This window comes from Hipposideros armiger, unplaced genomic scaffold, assembly GCF_001890085.2.
Source record: "Hipposideros armiger isolate ML-2016 unplaced genomic scaffold, ASM189008v1 scaffold_319, whole genome shotgun sequence".
Classification (NCBI taxonomy): domain Eukaryota; kingdom Metazoa; phylum Chordata; class Mammalia; order Chiroptera; family Hipposideridae; genus Hipposideros; species Hipposideros armiger.
Window position 1 is genome coordinate 1,576,335 of NW_017731669.1, and position 7,811 is coordinate 1,584,145.

Sequence of the window (7,811 nt, forward strand, 5' to 3'; positions counted from 1 at the left end):
TGGCTTTAAGGGTCCTCAAACTTAGTAAACAGTAAGAGGTGAAAAAGATTGACTATTCCTACCCATAACTAAGAATCTAAGTATACTATAAAAAGCTTTTTACATGATATTATGAGAAAAAAGTCCTTTTCTATCTTGTACTCAGATCCTCACAATATGCACTCCCAAATCTTATCAGGCCTAAAAGGAAAACTTGGACCGAAAAGTCCCACTGCTCCTTAGGGATACTTCTAGTGAGGAAAAAGCAGAAATGATCACTGAAAAAGGCAAATTGGGAGAGGAAAGGCAGAAAGGGAGAGTAGAAAAGTAAAAAAGCTGGCACTTTTTTTTTCTGCTTTGGTCTTGGGACAAGACAGAATTTGAGCAGAGATGTACTTGTTGGCAGTGTAAACAAACTAAAACTAGAGCACACAGATGAGAGAGCAAAGCTTTCCCTTCCTGGCCCTCTAATCGTCCGGGGGTGATATGGTCCCACAGGCTAGCACAGGCGCCCAAAGAGCTTCCCCCAGCTTGGGTCTTGGAGGAGACCAGAAGCAGAGCCCTGAGAACGTTCCAGGCAAACAGGTATCCTGGGGTTGGCCCTCTAATGCCGACCACAGAGCACATGGAAAAATGACCAAATGGTGACTCCCAGCTCTCCCTCCCCCAGGAACCATGGTGAAACCTGGCAGACATTTCACAGTAAAAAGCAGCTGGTCAAATTCCAGATCCAATCCCCAGGCTTAATGAGCATCAAGTATTAGTATTTTCTCTAGTTCTGGAATTTAATTGCCTTTATATTCCACTGGGGACTGATTTGCCCAGAGGATTATGAGAGACAGGAAAGATGCCTACGCTGTATATGTTTCTGGTGAATACTGGGAGAGTGTGTTCTGGGCCTGCGAGAAGAATATTGTAACTGAACAGATGACACATCTTTCTAACCACAACACTTCACAGCAGGCAATCCCCGTGCCAGACCAGACCACTAGAAATCTTCACCAGCACTAGCATGTTTCAGGTTCACACACCCAGCCAAAGACAAAGACTACAAGTTCTCTTCACAACCAAAAGTTGTTTGGAAAATAATTTTAAAAATCAAAGAGATTATAAACATACTGGGGAAGCAAACTGAAGTGGTGGCAATAGACTTAAAGCAAGCATCACCTGTGAAGCTCCCTTTACCCCAAACCTGGTCCATGGCCTAGCCAAACCACCTGAGCCGTACCTGTGCACACACTCCAAACAGGCAGCCCAGAGAAGGGGCCACATGTCCTTGGTTTCTGGATCAAACAAATGCTCCCCAGCTGCTCCCAGCCGGTGCTGGACCTATGGGGAAAGGTGACAAGATGAGCTATGATGCCCTTAGGAGACAACCTCCTGGCATCACTGAGTATGGGTGGTGGCCTGGAGAAAGCAGCCCTGTGCCTGATCAGCCAGCCAATCTGTACTCGTAGAGGGACCCCATCAAGGGCTGATCTAGTTATAAGTAGAGCACCAAGAATGGCTTTGGGGTCTCTCTTTCATAGATGGCACCATAAAGTCACCCAGGCCTCCTATGAACCTCTGACTATCTCTCCTTAGGATTGGATCTTCAGCCCTTTCAAACCTCCGTTTTCTTATTTTTATTCATATTTTTATTCCCCAGGCTTGTGATGGCTCCAAAATGATATCATAAGTGTAAAGCACTGACACTTTTTTGGGTTCTGATTTTTTGTTGTTCACTTCTGTTTTTAGCTGGGCCTGGCATACTCCGGCACCCACACCTATGATGTTTCCTGAGGGCTCCACACAGTAACTTACCTGCTTGAACCCTGAAGGCATTTGGGTTGGCTATGCCCTAATCATACCAAGCTGCAAAAAAAAGTTCTCATGCAAGCGTTCAAATGGCCTTTGGTGAGCCAGCATTCCAGCAAGTTTAGCCCACGTTGACTGAGAACCTGAGTGTCGGGCCCTGGGCTGGTACGGCACTGAAGGTAAAAGAAATCAGACGTGTGAACTGCCTTCTGGGAGCTCCCAGATGTGGGGTGGCTGCGGATGTGGGGTGCCTGCCTTCCTGCCATGTAGAGCCAAGCAAAGTGCCCAGGGAGAGGCGTTGGCAGAATGCTCCTACATTCAAAGGAAGGAGACACCCCAGCAGTACTACATGGGCCGAGAAAGGCATTTGGGTGGCCCTTTGGAGAAAAGAAAGGGCTTTTCTGTCTCAGGTTTTGATGGCCCATGTGTTCTGGGACACACATGCAACTCTATTGTTTAAAAAGGGTAAGGACCAGCATTTACTGCAGTCACAAAAGGACAAACAATGTATGATTCCATTCACAGGAGGTGCCTAAAGAAGTCAAATTAGTAGAGACAGAAAGTAGAAGGGTTGTAGTCAGGGGGTCAGAGAGGAGGAAATGGGGAATTGTTGCTTAATGGACATAGTTTCAGTTTTGTGAGATGAAAAGGTGCCGCATCCCGCGCAGCATGGGCAGTGGGGAATCAGAGGGGTGGTGAAGGGTTAAAGAAACACAAGAGACAAGGATAAAGTTAAGGCGAGGCCAGGGGACTACAGTTCTCTCTCTCTGGAACTGAGCCCCAAATCGAGCCAATGCATAGCTTTTATTAAGAAACTTCAAAGGAGTGAAACTTTTTTTTCTAAAGTCCATGTGATACGTGCCTTATGGCTAATTACCATCAACCAGCCCCATGGTATTCCAACACCTGCTGTGCCTTCATACTCCTACACACACAACCCCCAGGATGGTGCAGCTGTTGCCGCGGCCATGAAAATAAGGGAGACAACCGACATAATTCCGCTGGATCCCAGCATTCCGGGACACTCCCTTGAGGAAGCTTTATCGATATCATTCCACCGGGTCTCAGCATTCCAAGACACTTCCTTGTGACCTCCTTAGGTCAGGGGCTGGTGTAGGGTGGCAGTCAAGGATGAAGCTGTAAGGCAACAAAAAGGGTTCTAGAGATTGGTTGCACAACAATGTAAATATAGTTAACACTCCTGAACTATAATCATAAAAATGGTTAAGATGGTAAATTGTATGTTATGTGTATTTTACCACAATTAAAATAAACTTTTAAACTGCAAACCTAAAAAAAAAAAAAGACAATTTTACTGAAAGTCTCCACACGCTGGCCTCAGAGCTGAGGAAAAATCAGGTGTGTTGCTGTTGTCTGGAAGATCACTGTTTAACCAGCAAGACAGATAAATGTTTGTGGGTGTGAAGGTGACAGGGGATGAGTTGCTGCTCCAAATGGAGCCAGTGAGGCCAAGAAGCCACCCTTCTGCTGGGCAGTCAGGAAAGGCTTCACAGACAAGGTGATGCGAAACAGAAGGTTAGCTTTTTGGTGAAGGGCAGGGCAGGGCTTGTATACCAGGGTTGGCACCCCTGGCCTCCTTACTCTAAGGGTGCAAGTAACACTGCTCAGGAATGGCTCTGAGATGGAGCCCCATCTCTCGCCTGGAAATGTCTGCATGCCGTCTCACCCTTCCCATCCTGGCTCTGGACCATCCAGTCACATGCCCTGGGCTCCAGGCCAACAGCACAACCTGCTCCTGCCCCCACAGCCCCTGTGCATGTCAGTTTGAAGGCACCATGAGGCAGGGACTGTCTGTCCTGCTCACTGAGGACTCCTCAGAACCTAGCCCAGGGCAGGATCCAGCAGGTGCTCAACTAATTTTTCCAGCAAGACTACCTGGGCCTTTGCTCAAGGTGTTCCTGAATATCTCCTCTCCCTCTCACCTTGCCCACATCCTACTGGAGCTCTCCCAACCCCTTACTTGAAAACCACCTCACCCTTAAGGGAGCCATAACATTGCTGTATCTGTGTCTGTCTTAAACATTAAACCCATTCTATCCCCTAAGAGGGTCTATATTCCTACTATCTTCCCTAGAGATGAGCAGAAGGGCACCAACATTAAGACACTCGCTGCAGATTTCCAGTAAGATGGCAGAATAGATGGACGCTGTGCCAACTGCCTCCCAGGATCACACCAAAATTACAAATAATTTATACAATATTCAACCTCGGAAGTCCCCTGAACACTAGATGAACAGAAACTCTAAACAAAGGATTTCAAAAAGAGGACATGTCGAGTCTGGTAAAAGGGGCTGAGACAAGAGGGCGAACCCCGTGAGGGACACCTCAGTGGTGGAGAGGCTTCTTTGGTTGAAGGAGAGACCCTCTGGCCCCACACCAAGTTCACCAGCCCAGAATTACTTTGCTGGGAAGAGTTCCACGATAGCTGGCAGTAGAAATTAGTGAGGACTGTCTTTATCCTACTCAGTGAGGCTGGGGGCAGCTAGAGAACCAGTGGAGCCGACACATGGACTCGCTCACTGGTGAGCACTCACCCAACCCCTGGTGGAGGGAGTAGCTTTGTGAGCAGGACCCAGGAGCCGGCAGAGAAGGACTGAAATGAGCGCCTTTGGCACAGGAGCTGGAGGTTTTGGGACCATTGATCCTCCTGTGTGGAGCTTTCACACAAGTAGTGTACAAGACGGCGCCATTTTTTCAGGGTTGGGCCCTCCCACAGAGGGTCAGGTCCGGGACCACATTGGTCTGGTGGAATTGACGCAGGAGTGCGTGAGTACAAGCACGCATGCTGCCTTGGATCCCCACCCTTCACACTGCTTGTGCTGCATAGCCAGGGATACGCCTAGTGGGTGCACTCCAGATCCAACAGGGTGCTCATTGAGATGCAGGTCTCTCGAGCAGCCTTGGGTCCCCACTCTCAGCACAGCGCATGCAGAGTTGCCAGGCTGGTGATTGGCTGTTGGGCTGCTCTGCCTGATCTGCGAGTGGCTGATTGAGACAAGCTGAGACTGGGAGTTTTCCTGGGAGTGTTGGGCCATGAGCTGTGTGCCTGCGTGATCTGTCCAGGATGTTCCTGGCACGTTTGTGTGGGCTGGTTGCTGGTGGAGGAGTGCATGCTGCTCTGACTGGGTGGGGGTCACTGACCACACCCTGTGGTGCCTTGGGGGCCTGCCCCACCCACCTAGAGCTGTGTTGCCAGGGGAACCCTGAGCCCCTGGTGCCTGGCCCCTACCTCTGCAGGCCACAGAGGGTTTTTTACAGCAGCAGACAGCCTGCAACAACCTGTGAGGATTTTTGGTGGTGAACATGGTTCCAGAGCACACAGCAGCTAATTGCGGGAAGCTCACTGCAAGCCTGAGAGGGAGGTCGGTGCATGACGTGTAGGCCTTTACCCCCAACATAGCTGGTGCTGAGTCGCCCAGAGACTCTTAATGAGCAAGTGGTCTGCAGATTAAAGTGGGCAGAGAGCCTTTTTTTTAAATATCTTTTTTCTTTTCTTTTTCTTTTTCCTTCATCCTTTTTTTCTTTATTATTATTATTATTTTTTTTTTTTTAGCTGAGCCATCCTGCTACCTGTTGGCAGCTCAGCAGCTGCTCAGCTCGGGCCAGGACTCAAACCGCTGTTGCTCAGAGCTCAAACTCTTGAGCAAGCTCTTAACCAACTGAGCCACTCGGCCGACCCAATATTATTATTTTTTATCTTTTCTTTCTCGCTCATCTTTTTGTTCCTTTTCCTTCTTTTCTTTCTGTCATTGTTTCTCAGACTTGTTTATCTGGATATTGCTTTGGTCGCTGTTTTTCTGTCTTGTTCTCTTGTTTTTGTGTTTATGTTTGTGTCTCTTTTATATATTTTTGTTTCTCCTGTTTGATCATTTTTTATTGTGTTTCTGTGGGAGTATATTTGTTTTTTGGCATTGTTGGGTTGCCTTGCTTTGATTTGTTTTATGAAGTGGACATGGACCTAGCACTAGTCCAGGAGGTGAGACAACACTGAATTTGTAGAAAGCACTAACCACAGCCTTTATGCACCTGTGACACCACCTCACCCACCTACAGCTGCATTGCCAGGGGCACTCGGGGTGCCAGAGTGACTGGCCCCACCCCCAAAAACTGTGGAAAGGGTTTTTTACAACAGAAGGGGGTCCACAGAACCCTGGGGTCAACTTCATGGTGTTTAGTCACCACAAAAGTGCACCACAGCCACAGCCACCTGGGAACAGCTTTCATGAACCTGTGCACGTGAGGTGGAGGTTGGCTATAGTGCCCCTGGGACGCTATACAAGTGAGTCACAGGCCAGGTATTGGTGTAAGGCCTGAATCTGCATTAAAGTCTTTAAAACTACAAATCACGTCACATAACTCACTTGAACTCCATCCTGCCAAGCTAGTGCCACATTGCAGAGGCACCCTCCATACCCGGTCAAATAGCCAGACACATGACCCTAAAGAATCACCTTTAATAGGTGGGTGTTACCGGCATCTGACAGGTGGCAACAGACCTAGAGGACCCTGGGCCTTTTCCTAAAATGTCCCAGGACAAATATTGGGGGCAGCCAGCTTCAGTTCACACAGAGACCAACCCCACATTACCCCAGGTCCAACACAGGCAGCAGTCAACTGCATAAAGCCTTGAGGCACCTACCAGGTAGCTACAGACCGGCAACAGGCAAACCTGAAACAGCTCTGAGTGGGAGACCCGCCCAAGAGATGCCAGAACCAATACAACCAGAAGCCAGTGTTAGACAAAACCAGAGTACTACCTGGTTGAACTTACAAGTGGCACTCTCAAAGGACATTTTCCACAAGCACAAGAGCTGAGAGTGGCCAAGCCTCCTCTGAGGTGATCAACCTCCACACAGCATTTCATTCACTGTGAACAGACCTAACTCTCCCAGCTAATCAGGCTGAGAGTCAATCCCACCCTCTGACAAGCAAAAAGCGATTAAAGAGAAAATTCAACAGCGATACCTCTGGAACACGTGGGACAGGAGAATACAGAGACTGTGCAATCCGAATATAAAGGAAACATAATACAAGACCGCCCAGCAACAACTGAGAGACAGAGGTGATCTAACTAATACATCAAAGCAATCACAGAGTGACAGCGAGAATGAAGAAACATGTCCCAAGTAAAAGATCAGAAGAAACCTCTAAAAATGGAACTAAATGAAACAGAGGTATCCAATCTTTCAGAGACAGAGTTTAGAACACTGATGATAAGAATGTTTAAGGAACTTAGTGAGGACATAAAGAAGGATAGAGAAATCATAAAAACAACCAGTTAGAACTAAAGAATACAATAACTGAAATGAAGAACACATTTGAAGGAATCACCAGTAGATTAGATGAAGCAGAGAATCAGATCAGTGATTTAAAAGACAAAATAGCAGAAATCACCCAGTTGGAACAACATAAAGAAAAAAGAATAAAAAACAATGAAAATAGTTTAAGAGACCTGTGGGACAACATCAAGAGCAACAACATTCACATCATAGGAAACCAGAAGGAGAAGAGAAGAAGCAAGGGTCGAAAATGTATTTGAAGAAATAATGACAGGAAACATCCCTACCCTGGTGAAGGAAATACAAGCCCAGGAAGTGCAGAGTTCCAAACAAGCTGAACCTAAACAGGTCCACAATAAGACACATCATAGTTAAAATGGCAAAGATTAAAGACAAAGACAGGATCCTAAAAGCAGCAAGAGAAAGACAGCAGTTAACATACAAAGGAACTCTTATAAGACTAACAGCTGACTTTTCTACACAAACTCTGCAGGCCATAAAAGAATGGCAGGAAATATTCAAAGTGATGCAAAATAAAGGCCTACAACCAAGATTGCTCTACCCGGCATGGCTATCATTTAAAATTGAAGGAGAGATAAAGAGCTTCCCAGAAAAGAATAAGCTTAAGGAATTCATTACCACCAAGCCAGCATTGCAAGAAATGTTAAAAGAAATTTTTTAAACAGAAGAAAGGGGAAAACAAGCTAACCAAGGAAGACCAGAAATACAAATAAC